At 37.4% G+C, this 23,196-nt stretch overlaps 1 protein-coding gene across 2 annotated transcripts in view; it reads right to left on the bottom strand.

Annotated features, from left to right (window-relative positions):
• Window positions 1-16,734, bottom strand: part of camkva (CaM kinase-like vesicle-associated a) — a 39,643-nt gene extending 22,909 nt beyond the window's left edge. Inside the window, exon 1 of one of the 2 annotated variants that reach the window (XM_065279836.2) lies at window positions 16,565-16,734. The gene's annotated coding sequence lies outside the window, so the exon portion shown is untranslated. Of the gene's footprint in view, window positions 1-7,719; window positions 7,845-16,564 lie in introns of those variants that run through there. The other variant, XM_065279837.2, reaches the window with a different exon arrangement.
• Between the last annotated feature and the right edge of the window lie 6,462 nt (window positions 16,735-23,196).

The raw sequence follows: 23,196 nt of genomic DNA on the forward strand, positions 1-23,196 counted from the left end.
ACCTTCATTGCCAAGTACATTTGCATACCAGTAATTTGTCTTGATAAACTGGTACAATACAATAAATAAGGAAAATATTCAGAAATGTTACATTTACAAAAAGGGACATTCACTGTACATTAGTGCAGGATGTATAAAACCAGTGCCAACCTGTAATTTATGGTCACCTACCATTAGGTGGAAACCTCTCTTTTCCTACTAGCCAATTTATATTTGGAAAAAGGAACAGTTCAAGGACACATTGGAAATATCCAGATGTAAAACCCCTCCTTACTGAGCACCTGTTACCCCAGGTATAAGGTGGACAAAGGTTATCTCTGGCTCAATATTGAGAAGTCTAGTGGATTTGACATTTTATACCACAGTTGTGATCTCACTAATACCTAGAAATATTATCAGTTACTTTATCTTTCATCAGCACAAAGATAGAAGAAAACCGTCTCAATCTTTTAAGGATTAAAATTCACTATTCTCTATTTATGCTTTATAGTTTAGAAATCAACAGATGCAATATAACCCCTTTACCTTGTTTGTGATAAATTATGCACTTCTGCTTCAGTATGTGTGTGTACGCAAGTGCTGCTGTGGTAGATGTCTGCGCTCTGCAAAGATGAACATTCAGTTTGAAGCCTTAGGCATTGTTTGGCTTTTCTCTGCTGAGCTGCCAGCCGCATGTACATATGCTGTCACTCAGCTTTTCTATAAAACATGCTGTAAAGCTTAAAGGTTCCTAACTAAAGCCGACTCTTCAGTTTTACATCAAGTAAGATTTGGCATCGCTTAATGACCAGTGATTTTACATTTACATTCGTATCCGCCTGATGAGCAAAACACAAAACGCTTTTATATTTCAAATATTTTTACTAGATAGAAATGATCCAAGTTGAATAAATCAAGTAGGGAAGTTTGTGACTACTTGACCATTTTCTACAAATCTCAAATTTTAAGTGTCTTCTTTAGTTCTAGAGTTAAAAAATTATGAACGTAATACCATCAAATTCCGAAAGCCAAAACATCCATGCATTCCTATTTTTCCAAAACGATTTTAGGTGAAAATCTGAGGCAAAGTTGATACTCGGAAACATAACTGAGACACTGCTAACTCATGGCAATTCATATGTATTTTACAAAGTGGCTTATTTATATAAATTCGTACGACCACATTCTTACATTTTTGAATGATTTTCTTTTGCCCCTGTGACGTTGAGGTTAAAGGGATAGTTCGGCCAAAAATGATATTAAACCCATGATTTACTCACCCCCAAGCTGTCCGAGTTGCATATGTCTATTGTTTTTCAGACAAAAAAAATTTCGGATATTGTATAAATTTTTTTTAGATCTTTCAGTTGATTAAATGTAATGTTACGGGGTCCACCCATAGTCCACGACCTTCAAGTCCAAAAAAAGTGCGTCCATCCTTCACAAATTAAATCCAAACGGCTCCAGGATGATACACAAAGGTCTTCTGAGGGTAATCCGTGCGGTGTTGTTGTAGAAATATCCATATTTAAAACTTTATTAACGAAAATAAATACCTTCCGGTAGCGCCGCCATCTTAGACTCCTCTGTACTCAGGAGAGAGTATTAGCGTAGTGTACGCACTTTTCTTAGTGACGTATGACAAATTCAAAGGGGCGGGGGCACAGAGCAGCAGCAGAGTAGCCTCCGTAGGCTGCGTAAGCTCTCATCCTGAATGCGGACGCGACTAAGATGGCGGCGCTACCGGAAGGTATTTATTTTCGTAGGTTCCGCGTCGGTTTTCTTTTGTCCCACGCAGACTCCTAGGAGGCAGTATCCACGCGTGTAACCACAGTAGCAGCGCAAATGTCAATGAAGCCACAACTTGGCAAGTTAACCCAACAACGAAGAAGAAACAGCAACTTGGTGTGTATGATTTGAGAAGACCAGCAGTGATGGAAGTAAATAAACAGCGACTTTTGTTGCAGTTTGAGTTAAATCACTCCTTAACTTGGCCCATCTTTGTTTTCACAGTCGCAAACGGAAATACCTATGACGCAGCTTTTTTTTACCTGACGGAGGGGTTCTGGTGGACCAATCACAGCGCTTGTGGTCTGCGTAGAACTGACGCGTTGTTAAAAATTTTGCGAAGTGCACGTCAGGCTACACAAAGCTACGCACAGGCCACGGATAAACTAGCTTACGGCGTAGCTTACGGACGACTATAAATTGGGCTTAAGGGTTCGTTAGTGTTTTTTTTTTTTTTTGATAATCGAATGTTTTTGTATAATTAGCCAACTCGTAAAATACGCAAAAAAATCCCATGAGATGAGGCTGAGCGAGAAAGGCCCTGTTACCACCAAAGTGTTTAAATGCGGTTGAAAACGCCAGGAACTTTTTTATATGCCGACCATTGCGTTGCTGACGTTTTTCTATGAAATTATTCTGCTATTATATTTCTGGTTTGTTTATCAGTCACTGTACGATGCACGATGTGATCGGATGGCTGAGCAAAAAGTGACATAGACGAGCCCGGTGTTTTCCCATATTTTGAAAATGTTTTAACTATCGGGGACTGGTAAAAAAAACAGCAAACGCTCTGCATCTTGCCAGCTGCCAGCTTTAAAAAAAAACTGAGGCATTTCCATAGTAAACAACAACAAAAAAACGCTTTGGCGGACATACAGCCGTAATCGAGCAGCATTTGAGCAATACAATCTTAATTTCTGGAAAGCCAAAATTCTTAAACCGCTAAGTAAATATATCCACATGCAAAACAAGAAAGCCAGATTTGCATCATCTATGAAGCGAGAGAACATTAATGCCTTTGCTGTTACAATTTGTGCTATCATTTCATTATGAGGTTCAATTAGCAAAGTGCCATTTCAGCATTTGCTGCTCCAAATTGCCCATCAAGCCGGCATCAGCAAAAACAAATGTTTGATTTTACTCTTATCTATAAAACATTGCTCTCTCGCTGCAATCAAACAATTGAAAATACATCACATCAATTAAATGAGTCAACAAATGGAGAGGCACAATATTTATTATCAAAACACATTCATATGTAAAAGTTTATTTTTAGAAATGGGTACTTAGTAGACTAATTGATGGTACATCGTGTTATTGTTCCTCTTATTGGCACAACCACAGCATTTGGCATGCAGTGCATTACAAATATGTACTGGCAACAAAAGCTGAAGCTTGTTTTGTATCAAGGGATTTGGTCTACAGTCATACAGTATGAAAGACAAATAATGTATAAGCAGGGACATCAAGTCACTTTAAGACGAAATAATAAACTTGAATACATTATGTTACATCAGTGGGGCCAGAAAACTATAATTTTCACAGAATGCTTGCTCACCTTCAAAATGTGACATTGGAAATGGATGGTTATTAAAAATAACTATATCAGCTTTTTACAGTGAATTGACATCCACACAACATATCAAATCATAGGTATATTGTCTGTGTGTTTGGGGGGGGGGGGGGTTTGCATACCGTGATATTTACAGTATTATGCAATAGTTTGCAATAACTGAATTATGTAAATACTTAAAAAAAGTTATGTGTAGTTGAAGTTTTAGGTCGATGCAGATAGCAGAGAAACTGGCAGGTGTTACTTGGGATATGTGTTTGTGTGTGCATGCACATGCTCTAATGTGTGTTAGATGACCAACAAGTAATAATGTTTTCTTAGGAAATCTTAGGCATCTGAAAAAATAAGACTGGATTTACTTAAAAATATAGTGCATCATTTTTGCATCCATTTATTAAGCAAGCTTCACGTGGAATTTTAAATAATTTATGCAAGTGGGTGATTCTCACGAAATCCAGATTTAGAATGTGTCCAATGATTTTTAAAAAGCCCTTGAGCCCTTTTTTTTGCACATATAAGATTAAGGTCTTACTATAACCATTATTTTTAGAGGATTAAAAAATATTTCCTATAGAATTATTTAAATTTTTTAGATTATCATTATCAAAAAAATGATCATTACCACAACATGATTTTACATTAAATATATGCATTTACAAACTCATGTTTGGGTAATGAGAACTAAAAAGTTTCAACTTTTATCTGGAGAGAAAAAATAAGAACTGCTTATCTGGTAGCCATCTTGAGTGTCACAGTCAATTATGTCCCTTCTAACATTTTTTTTTTGAAAATGTTAGTTCCTTGAGGGCTTAAACAATGATTGAAAATTGTTGCGGAGGATGACAAAATTGGTCTTGGACACATTTATATTCTTTATTATTTTTTCTACATTTACCAATGATCACCAAATACCACATGTTTCTTTGCTGTAAATGTTTAGAGTATAACAAGCTTTTTATTTTTTAGATTTTTTTATTATACATATTTCCATGTCAAAGAACCCAAGTCCACTTATGGACACATTGCGGTAATGAAAAATTTTCCCTTAAATGTGGAAAAAACAACAAAATTGGTTTTTATGATGTCATTTGAAATCGTGTGCAAAATAATACATGAAGAGATGTTTGTAACTGTATGCTTCTTATTTTGATACTCTTACTTTGCATTTACTTTTTTTATCAAAATGTTTCATGACACCTCATAAGTCTAATTTCGTGAGAATCACCCAATAAGTAAAACTTACTTAAAAATGTGGATTTTAAAAGGATGCACTATATTTTTAACTAAATCCTGCATATTATTTTTACAGTGTATTTGTGGAAATTACATTGTCAGATTTGTGTTTGTGTTCTGCAGTGCAAATAGTGTTAATTTTGTCACCTATTTTTAATTTAGTCTTGTGCCAAATGTCCTTATCAATTTTAGTCATATTTAGTCTCGTCTCATCTGACGAATTTAACACTAAGGGCCCTATTTTAACGATCTGAAACGCAAGTGCGAAGCGCAAAGCGCAAGTGACATTGTGGGCGGATCTTGGGTGCTGTTGCTATTTTCCCGGCCGGAGAAATAACTCTTGCGCCGGGTGCAAATCAATAAGGGGTTGGTCTGAAGTAGGTCCATTATTCATAGGTGTGGTTTGGGCGTAACGTCAAATAAACCAATCAGAACGTCATCCAACATTCCCTTTAAACGAAAGTGCGCAAGTTCCATGGCGGGTTGCTATTATTATGACGGATTTACCAGGCGCACGCCAGGAGCGGTTCACAGCCGAGGAGACCCACGTTCTTGTAAGAGCAGTCAAAGACAGAGAAGTTGTTTTGTATGGGAATGGGAGAAACCCGCCCAAATCAGCGTTGATAAATAAAAACTATCACAACAATGCTCACCACAATGATTTCCCTTATCTCATGTGTTAATATTTTTTATTGTAACAATTTATGATTTGCAAAAATAACTGTTGCATCTGTGTAGATTAGATAAGAAAAGTGTGTGTGCGTTGTGCACGCTATACATTATGGTCAAGCATGCGCCCTTAAAATAGCATAATGAACAACGCGCAACGGCAACGCGCTATTGACTTTAGACTAGTTTTTTCTGTTCAGTGGCGCAATTGTTTTTTGAAACTGCAAAATAGCATCAGGGATTGTTTGCGCCGGAACACCCCTCCTTTTTTGCGCTGAACCGCCCAGGGAGCGCAAGTTCATTCCCTAGTTTGCCGACGTGCGTCTGTGGAGGGAAAAACCTGCTGTGCGCCGGTGCAAAATACGAATGATACATGCATCACTGACAAAGTCAATTGCGCTGGGTGCAAGATAGGGCCCCATGTGCAATACACGGCTGTACACTTTCATAAGTTGTAAACATGCTTTTTTTTCCAGAAAGAACGTGGTATGTCGATTAAATAATTTTCACTATTTAAATAAAATCAATTTTAAACTTAAAGCGTTATCATACTGCATATTGCATTTTTTAGTAACTTTATGCATATGACATTTTTTCAACGAATAGGGAAGCTACGGTAGCCACTACAGGACAAGCATATCATCGTCTGAGACAACGTAGTGACAAAACACGATCTCTAGAACAGTTTGTCCATTTAGGACTAACATGATGGCACGAATGCTGTCTTCCATGTAACGGGACAGATGGTGTATGTAGATAAAAATGGCTGATTCTAAAGACAATACAGTTCATTTTGTAAGGTCTTTATACACTTTAGTTCTGTATATTATTTTGCATTTCGATCAAGAGATCCTCCTAAAAGTGCACAATGCACTTTTAATATCAGATCATGAAAAACAGGATGTCTAAATACAGTAATAGAAATGAGGAAGACGCATTGTTGTTTTTGTGGGTGCCAAAGTCATATTGTTCTATCAATGGACTATCCCATTAAGATCTTTGGACTAATGACAGGCATTAAGGAAGATTTGAGACTATTCAAGCTAACTTTCCTGATGTGACATTATACTCAAATGAGGTTATTACATTAGACGAAGACCCTAATAATTTACATAATGCAGGAGGAGAATTACATTTGAAGAAAACCTGTATGGCCCCAGCTAATCTATATTCAGTCCATAACATTCTTCTTATTTACAGTAAGCTCACAACACAATTACTTATTTACCGGTTTTACCACGGCAAGAAAGCACTAGTGTTATTTACCATTCACAATTCTTTAGGATGATACAGTATGATTTGTTGTGCAGAGAAAACAACTATATCCATTCATATTGTGCCTTAAAGGAGGACAAATACACCTGCATTTGAGGTTCATTTTTTACTGATTATTAAATATCCTTTTTTTTTTTTTTGAAAAATAATGCTCTGTCTCTTTTTTCTGTGTTTATTCTAGACAGCTTCAACTGTGTCTTGTCAGAATGATTTCTTAATACATTCAACATTTTTACTGTTTCAAAAAAGTAGAAATGGAAAGTATAGCTCAGCTGTGAGACATTTTCCACACTAACATGAAACATGAATGGTACTGTACATGCTTTAGTGATTGTGCCTAAACTGTCAATCCTCTACAGTTAACCATCAGTCAGGAGCAGTAAAAACCATCGAGAAAATGAGTTTTTGTACTTTGCTACTTTTATTTATTTATTTTTATTATTACTTTTTTACAATAACTTCTCAAATGATACCTTTCTTAAATATCTAAACTAACTGCGGGCTGTTTTAAGCAAAGATGCATGCCTTAAAATGTTTGTTTACGGTGTGATTTCCATATTTAAATGTATTTCTGTGTCAGATGTGTTTGTCTAGTGGTACAGTTTGTTTTGGCTGCAAAGGGTATTTGGGTTAAATCCTGATGTGCCATCTTTTTTATTACATAGAAAAATTGAATGAGACCACCAATGACGCACCAATGACATCCATTGTCGTCATATCGGAAAACAGATTTGACATTTTGTTAATAAATCTTATGTTCCATCGGGAAAAAATGTCAAAACATGTCACATCTTATTTTTCACTGTATCATATAATGCACAATGCATCCGCATTTCTCCAGTGTTTTTGAGAAGAGGTCTGTAGATGTCCACCGTAGGCCTGGCAGACAGCACGAGCCTTAGGTCTCTTCAAAGGGTGAATCTTATCAAGCTGTGCTGAAACAGTCGAGCCAGATGGCTTAGTAGCGCACCAAGACACGAAACAACTCCGTCTGATGTTACACCGAGTAGAATTCTGCTATACGTACAGTATATAACGCTAGACCTCACCGCATTTCAATAAGCATCTCTTTATCCAAACTACAACACACATCTGGACTTCTTTAATGTTATGGTTATGGGTCACATTTAATGTGACACAAAAATGTTTCTTAAACTCGACGTGCAACATTAAAGAGCACACATTCAAAGATTAAAGCTTACCTGACCAGTGCCTTCACAATGCAACAAGCTGGTGCAGTCAGTACCTTCCCCAAAAAGACTTGGCCGGTCTCTATGAGGGATGGCTAATTGGAGAAACGTTGTGTGTATTACGGACTCTAAATCTGCCTCACACCCAGTCGACTAATCTTTCCATTCTGTTCCTTATGTTGTTTGTTGCCTTGGTTACTGTCATACATGTACCAAATGCAGTATAGTACAGTGGTGTGGTTGCTTTAGAGCCAGCAGTAGTTGGGTTTTAAAGGAGAGCAATTGTTTATTTTGTGGCAATGCACATCACTAGTACTCTATTCTGAAATTTGGCATACTGGTTACAATGAGCTCCTGGGATTATGACAAAAATCCTAAATTTATATCTGTGATTAATGAAAGACAGTTGAAGGATGAATCAATATCTATTGTGCAAACAAAATAGGAGCAGATATCTGATAACCCTGCTGGAAAACCAGCAAGACCAACATATGTTGTGTTTTGGTGCTGGTTTGCTAGTGAACAGCAGTTAAACCAGCACCAATACCAGCATCAGCACCAGATAAACCAGCATCATACCAGCATCAAACCAGCATAATTCCCATGCTAGTTTGATGCTGTTTTTTCAGCAGGGAATTGATAGAGAATAAAGTCTAATGGAACTAAGTGAATTATTGTCAGATGGATGAAAGGTAGGGTTAAAAATATTAAAGGACTTGGAGACTTGGCAATTCCAGTATTATGGATGTGACATTTTTATTTAAAAGTTAAAATATAGTTTTTTTTAACCAATGTATTAAACCATCTGTTTATATTTTCCTCACCCCTGAGTGTTGGGCGATAAGCCCCATTGTTAGATCGTCCCGTCGTCACCCTGTGAGATCGCCGATACACAATAGTATCGGGGGCGGAGCAATAGTTTACTCATTTATTTACTCATTATAAATTTTTAACTAATTTATGACAAGGCATTTGATTGGTTGACAAAAAAGAAGCTGATTTACTCTAAGGGCAACATTGTCAGGACTTCAACTTTCTTTAAACTGATGCCATTATTTCAAGTGCGTCATTAAAGCCCAGGCAGGCGCTCTGAAATTTCCTGGTGCCAGGGAGCGGGAAAAACAAACTCGCGAGTTTTAAACCACTGCATGCCTAACAGCATCTCTAGTGCAAGGAAGTGGCAGAGCCGCACATATTACAAGACCATGTATGAGGCAGAGTCTGAGTCATGCGCATTACAAGTTCAGGTGGTTGGAGGAGTCCATGCCAGGAGCAAGAGTCTAAAGGGCTCATTGTAGTTGTGCGTACGTCCTACGGCGTAGCGGCAATTGCGTAGGATACACATCGGTTTGTATATATACTTCTGTGTCGTCGTCTGCATTGACATGCAAACACGCATGCAGACCACTGGTAGGCAGTATCCAGCGTACCACAATACCACAGTAGCAGCGCGACCGTCAATGAAGAAGCAGCTTGGCCAGTTTAACCCACAAACGAAGAAGAAACAGCTGTTTGTTGTGTATGTTTTGAGAAGACCAACAATGATGGAAGTAAATATACAGCGACTTATGTTACAGTTTCAGCTAAATCACTCCTCAACTTGGTCCATCTTTGTTCTCACCATCGCAAACGGAAAAACCTATGACGCAGGTTTTTTTACCTGATGGGAGGGGTTCTAGTGAACCAATCTTAATGCTTGCGGTCCGCGTAGAACTGACGCGTTGTTCAAATTTTTGTGAGGTGCACGTCAGGCTACGCAGAGGCTATGGATAACTTATGGCGTAGCTACGGCGTAGACCTTACACACAACCATAAATTGGACTTAAGATGCGCACATTACAAGTCCAGGTGAGTGAAAAATGAATCCGTTCTGTACGCGTTACAAGCTGTCTTACGCAAAGTGAAGCCCACAAACCCTCTTATGCAAAAAAAGCACACAATGCACATGTCATGATAATAATAAAAAAATATTGCCAACTATTTGAAAAAAGTCCGCTATCGGCCATATGACTATCGTCGATATCGTCGGCACAACCCTAGTCCAGACACCAGAAAAATTTCAGTCTACACTCATGCTTTTTATTTAAGATAAGGACAATATACATGTGGTATGGATTTGACAAAAAAGGACGCAAGTTTTTAGGAGACAACATACTTCGTGGGGATTTAAATGCACAAACCAGAAGCAATAACACCTAACGAATGGAGTACGTATGGGTCTTCTTATAAAAATAAAAAATATATGCTATTTGCTCTTTAACTCTTTCACCGCCATTGACGAGATATCTCTTTCCGCAACTTTTTAAAACCGGAAGTATTGCCCTATGGCAAGCGGCTGCATGTCCGTGTCTGTTTTAAAGATCGCTCTGAATGGGATCTCTATGAAAAGTCCGTCACAAAAATGGAATTATCTCTGCTTTTTGCTCAAAATGTGGTGTTTTTGCAGAAACCTACCCATATTCAAAATCTGATTACAAAAGAACCACTAAAGGTAGGATAAAACAGTTTTTTTTGTTTGAAAGCAGAGGGTCCGTTCTTTCATTTAGTATATTGTATGTTTATATATGTAAAGAAGAACATTTTCTGGAAGGCATTAAACTTTGGTGAAAAGTGTGGCAACACACTTGTAGTCAATCAGCAGTAAGGGGCGTGTCTACTAAACGACATTGTTGCCTGGGTTGGGTATGTGTGGAGCGGGTCTATCAAAAGAAGGTCCAGATTCTATTGGGGTAGTGGCGCGTTTGTGTAGGTGATTTCAAATGTCAACATTGGCTTTCAAAGATCTTGCACCCCGCCTTTAAACCGAAACGTCATTGATCCCCACTGAAAAACAGCAATAAACAGTTAGTCTATCTGTGTTTTGGTCACTTTTAAAGATGGTCTAGCTGGAAGACCAGCTGACCCACCAGCTTTGCCAGGCATCTTAAACCAGCTGCTGCCACCTTAAACCAGCTAAAACCAGCTTCCAGCTTGTGCTGGTCTTAGCTGGATTTTTTAGATTGCATGACTGATCGAAAAAATCCCTTAATTCACAAAAAAGTTTTTACGCTCGCTTTAGGTGGTTTTTGACTTATGCAAAAAAGAGTAAATGCGAATAATGGGCAGAATAAAATCTGACGCAGCGATCATTAAACCCACGTGATCTTCTAGCTGTATTAGCTGACTTTGTCTTTCCCATATATGGGGCTCAAAATGCCCTTGCTGCTAGTGCCTGCATCAAAAATGCTGCATTCCTTCTTGCACAGCATTCAGTTTGGCAATTACAAGCTGCACTGCTATTAAATGTCTAACTTGCCCAATCGCAACTAAATGCAGTCCTGGCTCCATTTTCTCTGCATGCTTTGTTTTATTTACTGTTGGTTACTAGGTTACCAATACCACCGTCATTTGCTCTAACACCTTGATGGAAATGCACCTAATTTCGCATTTTTTGTTATTCTTTTTTGCGAATTTTGTAAACATTCGTTTCACGTTTGGATGGAAATCCACTGATTGACATCTGAGATATCAGTATGGTTAAAACTTTTGCTAAAAACATTTTTATGGTTGACATTTGTATGGAATTGCTCTGTAGTGATGGCTCATTTCTCAGGAGAAATATCTGAGCTGCTAGAGACTTAACCAAAAGTTTTTATTTTCTCTTAATTTAATCTCGTTGGTGTCTAGGAAAAATAAAAGAGTCTTCATCTGTGATTTTTCTTTCTCATGGGTACAATAGTTTAGCGGTAGAAGATTTTAAAGAAACATTATAAAGACAGGGCTTGTCTGTGCGTGTGTTTTAGTAAGTTTTGTGCACCCCATGATGTTCATAAAATGCCCTTTACAGACTGTGAGAAATGAGATTTGCCACTGCATTGCACTGAGTGCTGCTCAATTAACTTCATTTCCCGGCTGTTCTGGGCATGTTTCCACCGAAAAACATTGAGGGTGGATCACTTAACAACAAGCACCCGCCTCATGATAACACCGTTACCCAGGCAACAAAAAAGGAGGGAAAAGCAATAGCTTCTGGATTCCAACAGACTATAAAGGCAAAGATGTTGCTCTATTTTATTCTATGGCATCTTTTTGAGTATTAGCTTTCATAGCTTACTGTAAAAGCATCATAACATCCCTTCTCAAGAGAAGCATCAAATTCACAGTCTGCATGTCTACTGCGCTGCTTAGTGCCGCTGGCAATGCTGAAAAGCTTTTCCTTTGGGGCGTGTTAATTCATTTAATGTATAGCACGCCTTCCAAAATAATGTTTCCACCCTGATTGCGTTTCCTTGTCTTCTTTTAACTTCATTGGCGCTATTTTTCACATGAAGTTCAAACGGCTAAACAATTCAGCAAATTGTCAGGACAGCCCTGAATAAAACACACATTTAAAGTATGAGACATGAGTTTAGCTCAGTAATCCAACAGTTCCACAAACAGACGGAAACATACGTTAAAATCTTGGCTTGCCTACTTTTCACAATGACTGGCTGTCGCCTTGTTGCTTGATATTTGCAGAAGAGAAGCATCCAAACTTTTTCTGCTCCGTTGTGAGTCCCACACTACAAAAATGACTTTTTCTACTCAGTATTTTGGTCTTTGTTTTCAGCAAAAATATCAAAAAAATCTTAAGTAAAGATGTATTATCTTGATGAGCAAATGACCTAGGAAAATAAGTCTAGTTTTTAGACAAAAAATATCAAATTTAAAGGTGCAGTGTGTAATTGTTAAAAGGATCTCTTGACAGAAATGCAATATAATATAAAAAACTACATTTTCATGGGAGTATAAACACCATTTTTAAAGAATTGTTATGTTTTCATTACCTTAAAATGAGATGTTTTTATCTACATGCATGAGGGTTTCCTTACGTGGAAGTCACCATTTTGTGCCACCACGTTTCTACAGAAGCCCTTAACGGACAAACATTTTTGTCTCCGACGATGACATGTTTTTCCGGTGGCAGCTACGGTAGCTTCTCTATGCGTTTCAAAAGCGAGGGTTGAGCAGTGGGCTAAGCCATTGGTTGCAATTCGCAATCTCACCACAAGATGCTGCTAAAATTTACACACTGCACCTTTAAGCGAATTTGTACGGAGCCCCTAAGTGGACATGGAGCAAAGATTAAATAAAGTTTAGTTTCATGTGCTCACGTGAAACTTTCATGTGCTCATGTGAAACCTTCATGTGCAGAATTTTTTTTTAAAGTTTAGTTTCGCGTGCTCACGTGAAGTTATTGCGCGAGCACGTGAAGCTATCGCGTGCTCACGCGAAACTATCGCGTGCGCACTTGAAAGCAAAAGTTTCACGTGAACATGCGATAGTTTCACGTGAGCACACGAAACTAAACTTTAAAAAAAAATTCTGCACATGAAGGTTTCACGTGAGCACATGAAAGTTTCACGTGAGCACATGAAACTAAACTTTAGATTTTTGGAAGAACTATCCCTTTAATCTTGATTAGGGCTATTTTTATTTAAACTAGTACATTTAGACATATTATTAAATGTTGTAACTTAACAATAATGGATTATTGACAAGCATGACAGCTGTGTTCCCATACAGGACCCTACTGTAAAGCTTAAGGTTTGCTTTTGTCATTTTGTAATGTTTCCACAACAAGCACTTGAGAATAATTGCATTCGCCTCTTCCCAAATTCTGTTGTAAGAGCTCATTCAAAAACACTCTTATCAGCTAATCACTTCTGGGTCTGGTTATATTTTTGGCAACCAGTCTGAAACAGGTCTAATCACCAGTTTGCTACTGTGTAAAGATAGAAAGGTCCCGCTTGATTAAACCCACCCAAGTCTTGGGGACTGACAGGTGTATTGTTTTGAAGAAGGGCATTGTGCTCCTATTTATCACCTCTGGTACAGTGCGGGTGTCGACTGAGGGTGGAGGTGGGCCAGGTGTTATGTTATATAAAGGGATGACGGGCCCTGTTAAGAGCTCTGGAGAACAGGAAGGTGTTTTTGAACAGAGGTGGTGGGTGGTGTTTTTAGCCCGTGGGTTGCATTCACACACACATACAGACACAAACACAGTGTCCGGGTTCTTTGTGCTCATCTTTTATAAGAGCCACAGAGAGCAAGGCCAATTCTGCTCTTCTATCTACTGAGGCTCTAAACATCATCAGCTCCATCAAATGCAAAAGTGCTGCTTGTTTTTCCTTTGATAAACTCTTTCGAAAACAGTGGGGTTGATACAACGGACCTACAGTACAGTATATCAGACAACTATACAGACACAGAAGAATCAAACGTCATACTATTTTCTTTTGTTTTTATGAGTAATAGTGCATTGAACATAAGCACAATATTGAAAAAAACTACTTTTACCTAAGAAATAATGGCCTCTTAAACAATATTGTAACCTATAAATTGCAGTCTGGGAGCATTAAAGGGGTCATAGCATGAAAATCTGACTTTTTTCCTTGTTTAAGTGCTATAATTGGGTCCCCAGAGCTTCTGTCAACCTAGAAAACATGAGAAAGACAACCTAGTAACGTTGTTTTGGTAAACCATACTCTGCAAGCATGAGAAAAAGTAGGTAGTTCAGATTTTGCCTGTTTTGTGACGTAGGTAGCAAGGTCAATCTGCATTATCCAACCACGTCACTGCCATTTAGTGCACAGAGAAAGATAGAAAAAAAATGATAGCACAATTATGATCAGTGTTTGCATTTCACACACCCAAAAATGACACATTTTTGCTTGCACCTACAAAGTAGCAATTTTAACATGCCAGATTATTTAACATAACCAGATTATTTGATTATTCGAATATTTGTTTAGTGGGTCGGCATTCGAATTTCAATTTTGAAATTTGAATATTTGCGTTAATACAGAGATTGCCAAGCAGGAAGTGCGCTTTGAGCTCCCACTCTATAGGTGGTGCCGTGGCACGAAGAGATTAGTTTGCAACAGCTACCAAACACCACAAGAAGAAGATGAAGAAGAAGCTGCTCACACGGTTGTGTACTTTATTAAAAGTTTACTAATTCTGAACGTATCGCGTGTCCATATTACATCAAAATGCGACACCTTACTCCCTTGAGTCCGTAGCAACACATGCGTATTAAAGAGAAGAATATGTTCAGCCCACTCCCTCCGAAGCTTTGAATATTCGTTGTTGATTACTACCAAAGCTCAAAAAATTATATTCGGACCAGCCCTACATGCTATTATAAATTATCTGTGGGGTATTTTGGGTTAAAACTTCACGTATGCACTCTGGGGACACCAAAGATTTATTTTACATCTTTAAAAAAAAATCATAATATGACCCCTTTAAAAGGAAATTTTCAGGTTGAGTAAAAACTATTGTATTTGTTGACTACAACATTATTATTATTAGTCTCATATCTAACCACAAGTTCATTAATACAAAGAATGACAGATAATGTTCAAAAAAGGGCCACAGAGACATCACAGTAATGTTCGGTTTGTTTGAGTGACAACTGACTGCGTACGTTAAGTTCTTTGTATGCAATAAATACCAGTGAGTGTTTTTTTATTTGCTAGTTGTGTTATGGTTAAAAAAGGTTTGGGTTGAAGGTAGGGTTGGGTGCTCGAAAATATACTTAAAACCAATGATTATTAACTAATTTCTTCACAAACAAATGCAGAGAATTAAATTCATCTTTATCTGAGGGATAAGGCAAATAACCTTAAAATGTAACTGTATATCATCATAAGCTCCTGGCAGCTAGAGGGCGCTTATCCTTAAAACATAATTGTAGGTCATAAGATGCGTAGACAAACCACAAATAGGGGCCTTTTTTGGAGGACATTTACAATGACAGTTGCGCACTTGCATATGTATTTTATTCTTATCCATGGGCTGTCATTACAAATACGCGTTGAAATGATTTTCTGTGGAAAGTAGCAGTATGCAATTATGTTTATGTATGTATGCAGCCTGTAAGACTATACACTTTTTTTGTGCCACATGTATTCAAATTGGTCTTCAACATTACATCTTTTATGCAATCTCAATATCTTAATCATTTATTTAAGCTGTTTTAATGAATAAAAAGTAGAGCTTAAATATGTGCTTTTAAGAAAAAAGGGGCACAATTTACTAAGATATAAAAGCAGTTGTTTTTTTTCATTTAGCTTCAAAAAGTTCAGCCTCTGTAGCCTCCTCTGTTGAAAAGCACGTATTGTCAATTAGACCAACTAATGAGTCATACCAGCATGTTAATGAGTAGAATTAAGTTAATTCCATAATGTGCCAGCATTGGGATACATACAGGTGGAACGTTATGCAACCGACAAAAATAAAGTGTTTATATACTGTATGTCTGCCCAGGGAAATAAGCTTTACTTGGTTAAAACAAATGACAGATGTCCAAATGTTGCCAATTAGAATACAAACAAAATTAAATACTGCATTTTAATCATCAAGCAAACAGAAGAGCTAAAACAAACAGCACTAATTAACATTCGTTTAACATTCAATAAATTATTTAACTTTATTGCATTTAAAGCTGCTGATGAGATAAATGAATGAATGGCAATGCTTCCTTACTAAATGCTTCCTTACAAAACACAAAACGCAAAAACAGATTAAAAGAAAGAATGAAGAAAGAAAGAACACATACGTATACGTAGTTGCTGCGTAGTTGCTACGTCCAACTGACTGAATTATTTTCCTTGCGGAAGTTGAAGAAACTTGCAAATATAGGCTAGATTTCAATACTAGCATTAATAATTGTGGCGCGAAATCACTCAAAGTTGCCCGCCAGCTTTTGTTATGCGCCAAGCCACAGGTGCATCTCTGTCAGAAAAAAACTCGCCGCGTCTTTGAAATACAACATACAAATCTAGACAAGAAGGTGCAGTTGCCATGAATTAACGTAACCACGGAGACTTACCGGATAATTTCCGAGAAAAACCTTTATAAATGGTGTGTTTTCGACTGTTGATGCCTCTCTTGAGGGTCTCCTGATGTTTGAGCTCGTGGATAATCTCGGGCAATATTCCGCTTTTCCGCGCTTCTCTCTACCCAACCCAGAAACCAGCACTCAGAGCGCACGAGGATCTCTCTCTCTCTCTCTCTCTCTCTCTCTCTCTCTCTCTCTCTCTCTCTCTCTCTCTCTCTCTCTCTCTCTCTCTCTCTCTCTCTCTCTCTCTCTTTAGCCTCGTCTCTCTTTATCTCTCTTTATCTCTCTCTCTCGCTCAGGTAGATGTGCTCTAGTTCAGCAGCAGAAACTGCGCTGTTGCGTGCTGTCTCTTCACTGTGCTAACAACACTCGTCTCAAAACAAAGGTCCTTCAAAGGTTTCTTGTGTAGTCTAATTCGGTTCCATAAAGAACATTAGAATTTTTTCTGTTGCAGACACACATTTTTGTGTTTTTAAAGATTAAAAGATAAGAAAGAAGTTTCTTTAAGGACAAACTTAGGTCTTATAGACATCGTTCCAATGAACCCTTTTAGCATTTTTTAAAGAGTGAATACAGGTCTTTTAAAAATGATAAACATCTGTTATATAGCAAATAATTTGGATCTTTATAATATCAAAATTACTATTTATTTAACAGAGATTAAGGGATAATTTCCAGGAGAGGGTTTAAGCCTAGTCCCAGACTAACTTAAAGGTTAGTGTTGTCTTGATCAAAAACATCTTGCTCTGACATATCTTAAAATATATCAGTGCTAGTGTTGTGTCTCAAGATGCACACCAGTAGTGTTTTTTATAAGTTATGCTTTTAAAGTGCACCTATTTCATTGCTAAAAAAAAACTTTATTGTGTATTTGATATAGTGCAATGTGTTTGTGTGGTTTATGGTTAAAAACATGTCATTTTCCACATACCGTACATTTGTGTAGCTTCAGATATCTTACTTTCCTTACATGCTCTGATTTTGTACAAAACTCATGAATCTGAAAACAGGTGTGTCCCTGATTGGTCAGCTAATTTGTACATTGGTAATGTAAAAATCATAGCTGCTCTTTAAAATGACTTAAAAATCCTGTCTTATGGGGGCCATTCCACTTTTTTCTCCCCTAGAGTTAAACATTTGATTCTTACCTTTTTGGAATCCATTCAGTCGATCTCCGGGTCTGTCGATACAACTTTTAGCATAGCTTAGCACAATCCATTGAATCTAATTAGACCATTTAGCATTGGCTCAAAAATAACCAAAAAGTTTAGATATTTTTCCTATTTCAAATTTGACTCTTCATTGCGCCATTAACTAGAAAATCGCATCTTTAAATTTTCCGTCCGTCTTAGTACACGATGTAACTGCAGAAGTTTTAAATAGAAAAAATATTGAAACTCTTTGGTTATTTTTGAGCACGATGCTAAATAGTCTAATCAGATTCAATGGATTGTGCTAAAAGTGCTAGCGCCAGACCTGGAGATCGGCTGAACAGATTCCAAAACGGTATGAATCAAATATTTAACTCTAGTGGAGCTGGAAAGTGTTTCTTTAAGTAGTGGAGAGTGTCTCTTTAAGCTAATCCCTGTCCAGGAAACCACCCCTAAATGTTTAAATGTATAAGTTTGATTATATTTGCGGATCATTGCCATCATAAAGTTTGAAAACCCCTACTGTGCCATCATTTGCATTGGCATTTAGTTATAGGTTAAGTTAGAGAGTTAGTTACTTAAGACTTAAAAAGTGTATACTGGAAATAGGGCTGTCATGATATCAAACTTTAACTATGTATTTATTGTGGCCAAAAGAACTAATGATATTATCATGAAATCTACTGAAATGTTTTATTTTTAAATAAATAAACAATGGGTTTGGGACCCGTTATGGCACAAAGGAGCAGCTGCAAAATACTCCTCTTTTTTGACAAAGTCTCCTTTAATTACAGCTGCAGGGTCTGTTGCTATAAAGGCATCTATAATGAAGCTTACTAACATTACTGCATGGGTGTAATTGCGGTGTGTGTGACATCTGGTTCTATTCAATCTCTTTTAGATTAGTAAAACTGTAGTTCCTTTCACATTTTGACTTTTAAAGCTGTTGGTTATTCGTTTTGGTCATCAATCATGGGCTGGTCAGTGAGTGAGCTAGTATTACATCATTGTCGTTTGACTTTCTGTTAATTGCTTTCTTATTTGTGTTGCTTTTCATTAGGAAACAATCAGGAATGCAGCAAACAAACCTGTCCGTCTATTAACACTCAAGTCCCGCATTTGTGAGAACCAACATGTTTCCCAAACAATGCAATATGAATGTAAGCAATGTGAACAATTACTGAAGGTAGTAAATTAAATTTCCACTTAGCTGAGTCATTGACATTAAATAAAATAGGTTTCAACAATTTCATTATAGATAGATAAAGTATTTTTATAAGCTTTGTGGATGAAGTCAACCCATTTTTTGGTATAAAGCTCCTACTTCTTTTTATTAACTTCCATGTAGTCATGCGTAATTGCTATACATTTTTATTCCTTTTTTATACAATGTCTTTTCTATGGGGCTGATGATTATATTCACAAAGCACTTTTGATATCAAAATTGTATTCTGTAGCACACAAGCAACCTCGCCATCAAATCTGCCCTTTTGGGTGCCACAGCCTGTGTTCAAAGGAGCATTATATTTTCTTAAAATTATCTTCAATGGTGTTATTACTTCGTGTATCCTCATTATAAAGAGAAAATACAGATAAGGACAAAGGTCTGCATAAATGGCCCCAAATGACTGTTATTTTGGAATGTTGTGTCATTTTGTCACGTCTAATTGAGTTATCCTACAAATTCTTGTCTAACACTGACATTTTCATCTAAGAGAAAATGTTAGAGAAAAGATCATATTGATAAAAAGTGTCACTTATATAATTCCTGTTCTTTTAAACATCAAAGTATATCAAAGATGTATTATAGAATAAAGAATTGAAGGATGTATTCATTTGACAGGTGCTTTAATTCAGAACAAGAGTGCATTCTGTATGAGCAGGTGCATTTTTTGGGAATCAAACCCATAACTTGTTATAGCACCATGCTCAAGAAATCAGCTTTTTAAATTAATGTTTTAATTTTTATTTTAGCATTTAATTTTCAAATTTGGGATATATTTTTTATTTTATTTTATCATTTAATTAATTAATTTTAAAAAGCCCAAAAATACCTTCTATACAAAATGAACTAACATAAGCAATTGTGTTGGCAGTAACTATATTAATAAATGATAAAAACTATAAATGTTATTGCTTATTGTTAGTTAATGTTAGCCAGGGCATTTCCTAATATTAACAAATAAAAACTTATTGTAAAGTCTTTACCAATGTATTTATTTACCAGAATTTTTTGCACTTGCTGTAAAAAATGAGTAGGGCTGCAGTTTTTAAAAAGACTTAAGGACTGTAAGCAAGATGCTTCAATAAAGAGTTTAAGAGAGGACAAGTGTATACTTTCATTTAATAACTAGCTAAATATTTATATTTCTTCACCCCTGGGTATAATTTATTATGCTCGATACACAGAACCAGTGAGAAAGTGTTTGTGACTCAGCTGGTTGGTGAAATCTGTTGGGTGCTGGCCACCTGTGCCATATACGAACAACGTGGGTGGACTCCGATGTGGCACACCAAAGTTTCACAAGTGACGTCATCCTCACAGACGGCCGTGTGTTGTGTGTGTATGTGCGACGAATAAGGGAGACAGAGAGACGGACAGGAATAATTGCTAAATTCTAGTCACGTTTAATACATAAAGATCATCACCTACACTTGGTTAGTAAAAATAAATATCAGCTTCATAATGCTACCCTCTTAGAAAAAAAAGGGTACAAAAGCTGTCACTGGGGTTGCACTCTTTAAAAAATTACACATTTGTATTTAAAGGGTGCATACTTGTAGGCCGACTGTTAAAGTACATATTGGTACCCTAATGGTTCATTTTAGGACATTTTTTTGTAAAGGGTACTGTCCCAATGACAGCTTTTGTACTATTTTTCTGAGGGTGTAGGATATTGTGTTTTATTACTAGTGTATGACACTTATGCAGTTTTTAGCCTGTTCTTGTTTATGTTGAAATAATTGGCTTCTTTGTGGTCAAAAGCCCAAATCAAATTTGACTTAGGTGTCTCCTTCAAGAATTAAAGGGCACTTATCCATTTTTACAAGATGTAATATAAGTCTCAGGTGTGCCCAGAATGTGTCTGTGAAGTTTTAGATCAAAATACCCCACAGATCATTTTTATAGCGTGTCCAAAACGCCAATATTTGGGTGGGAGCAAAAATGCTCTGTTTTTGTGTATGTACCTTTAAATCCTCATTCCCTTACCAAAAGTGACAGTGAGTCCTTACAGATAAAATAGATCTGATTCCTGTGAATACAATCTGTACTCACTATTCAGATATGGCGGACAGCATTCAACTTGCTGAGGGTAGAAACTATGGTAATGCAGGACAGTCAGTACTTTCAGTAGCGGTGGGCAGGGTTTTATCAGTGTGATGTCACATTAACCAGAGAATCAAAACAGTATGAACAGTCTAATGCAGGGTTTACACCAGACGCGATAGAGGCGGCAAGCGCGAGTGATTTACATGTTAAGTCAATGCAAAGACGCGAATTGGCATCCTGCGGCGCAGTAAGCGCAGCACGTGTGGAAGGCGTGGCATGGATGGCGCATTCCGCGTGAAATTGTCACAGAAAACGCGCAAGTTGAAAAATCGGAACTTTGGCAGATTTCCACACTGCATTAACTAATCAGGACTTGCTGTAGTAGTGACGTGATTACAGGAAGCGAGCGAAGTCTCAGCGGAGTCGCAGAAGGCCTCCCATACGAGAATTTCCTCGTGAATGTCACGAATGACTAGAATTTCACGCGCAACTTAATCGTCCAACTACGCACGAATAGCGCATTTTTGCCGCCTCTACCACGACTGGTGTGAATGCACCATTATGAGACTCCTTTGGTTCAATGGGGATTAGAAAAGGAATGGTTGGATTTTTTTCAGTGTAGGGTGCAGTGGCGGCTCGTGACTGCTCATCCGAGGGTTGCAAATTCAAAATATGTGTTCGGTGTGTCATGTGTGTCGCTTGTGTTTTCAAAATATGTGTTTGTTGCGTCATGTGAACCATGTACATCACGTGTTTTGTCAAAATAAGTGTCTGCTGCACATGAGTCAGAACCGTTTATGAAATAAGAGATGCTCACGTTCACAAAATATATACGCAAGACACTCCTTTAACAGTAAACTCAGATTACACATGAGATTATCCGAGTATCTCTCAAACGCGAGCTTCTCTTTTATCATAAACCCTTTACACGTGTCTGCAGCAGGCACTTATTGTGACAAAACACATGATGCACATAGGATCACTCGAGGCGCAGAACACATATTTTGAAATTATGAACCACACACATTACGGGCTCCATACACGTTGTGACGAACTTCGCATCGAGTGCCCTCGAAAAAAGAAGTCACCGGCCGCCGGGTGTTAGTGTTTACACACTGCCAAAAAAACATTTATGTCTAAACACCTTGTAAAAGTGGATTTTGCATAATAGGTGCTCTTTAAGGTATTTTTTTATAAACTTAATATAACCGTTAAGGAAAGCTCTCAGAATAACATGCCCCACAATTTGACATACCTGTCATGACAAAGTGTGTGTGTTGCTTTAATGCATAGGTTTAGGGGTTAAAATTCCATAACCTCCATACATAATACCTATGTATTAGTCATATATATGTTTCCTCAACCTCTAATGACTTTAAAATGTTTGTACTTTCGTTCTTGGCCAGAACCTTTGCCTCTCCCTCTCTCTCTTTTACTCTCTTTCAATTATGACATTTGTTTAATTTAATTAGCTGGACTGTCACTTAGCATAGCGACAGCCAAAAAGCAGACGTCATCCCGGGGAAAAAACAACATTAATGAGTGACACTTAATTTCCTTATGCCATTCACAATCACATTAATGCAATAATGCAAATGCCCCAAAACATCCTTTGAACCCATTATAATTTAGATTAAATACAGAACTTTATTACGCTTTTACACATTATATCTCATTTTAGAAATCTGTTCATATAAATCAAATCCAATTTTCTTGTACCTATAAATAGCATGTTTGGAGTCACAGAGAGACACTCAGTTTTTTCCCTAAATATTTTTAGAAACTGGTCTCGGTAAGCTTAGACATCATTGATCTTAAATGTTATTTGCATTTTCAGTTTTTTTGAAAACGGTTGGTTACCTTGACAACGATTGTCTAGTCTGGTTTTCTACCATGATGCATCATGACTGTGTGCAGAGGGGAGCGTTAAACGTAACAACTAACAAGTCTCAGCTTGCTGGGAACAAACTGCTTCTTACAGTTTCACGAATAAGAAAACAGACATGTTTATTCAAACACTTCTTTTTTTTTGGCCTTTATTTAGACAGCATAGTGGAGCATAGACAGGAAAGTGTTGGGTGGAGATAGGGGAGCCAGATCGGCAAAGGAACTCAAAGATGGGATTCAAACTCAGGTCGCCGTAAGCCCACTGGTGCTATGTCGGAAGAGGCGCACTACCCACAAAGCTATTGGCACCGACA

Source organism: Paramisgurnus dabryanus, chromosome 7 (assembly GCF_030506205.2).
Source record: "Paramisgurnus dabryanus chromosome 7, PD_genome_1.1, whole genome shotgun sequence".
NCBI classification, from domain to species: Eukaryota; Metazoa; Chordata; class Actinopteri; order Cypriniformes; family Cobitidae; genus Paramisgurnus; species Paramisgurnus dabryanus.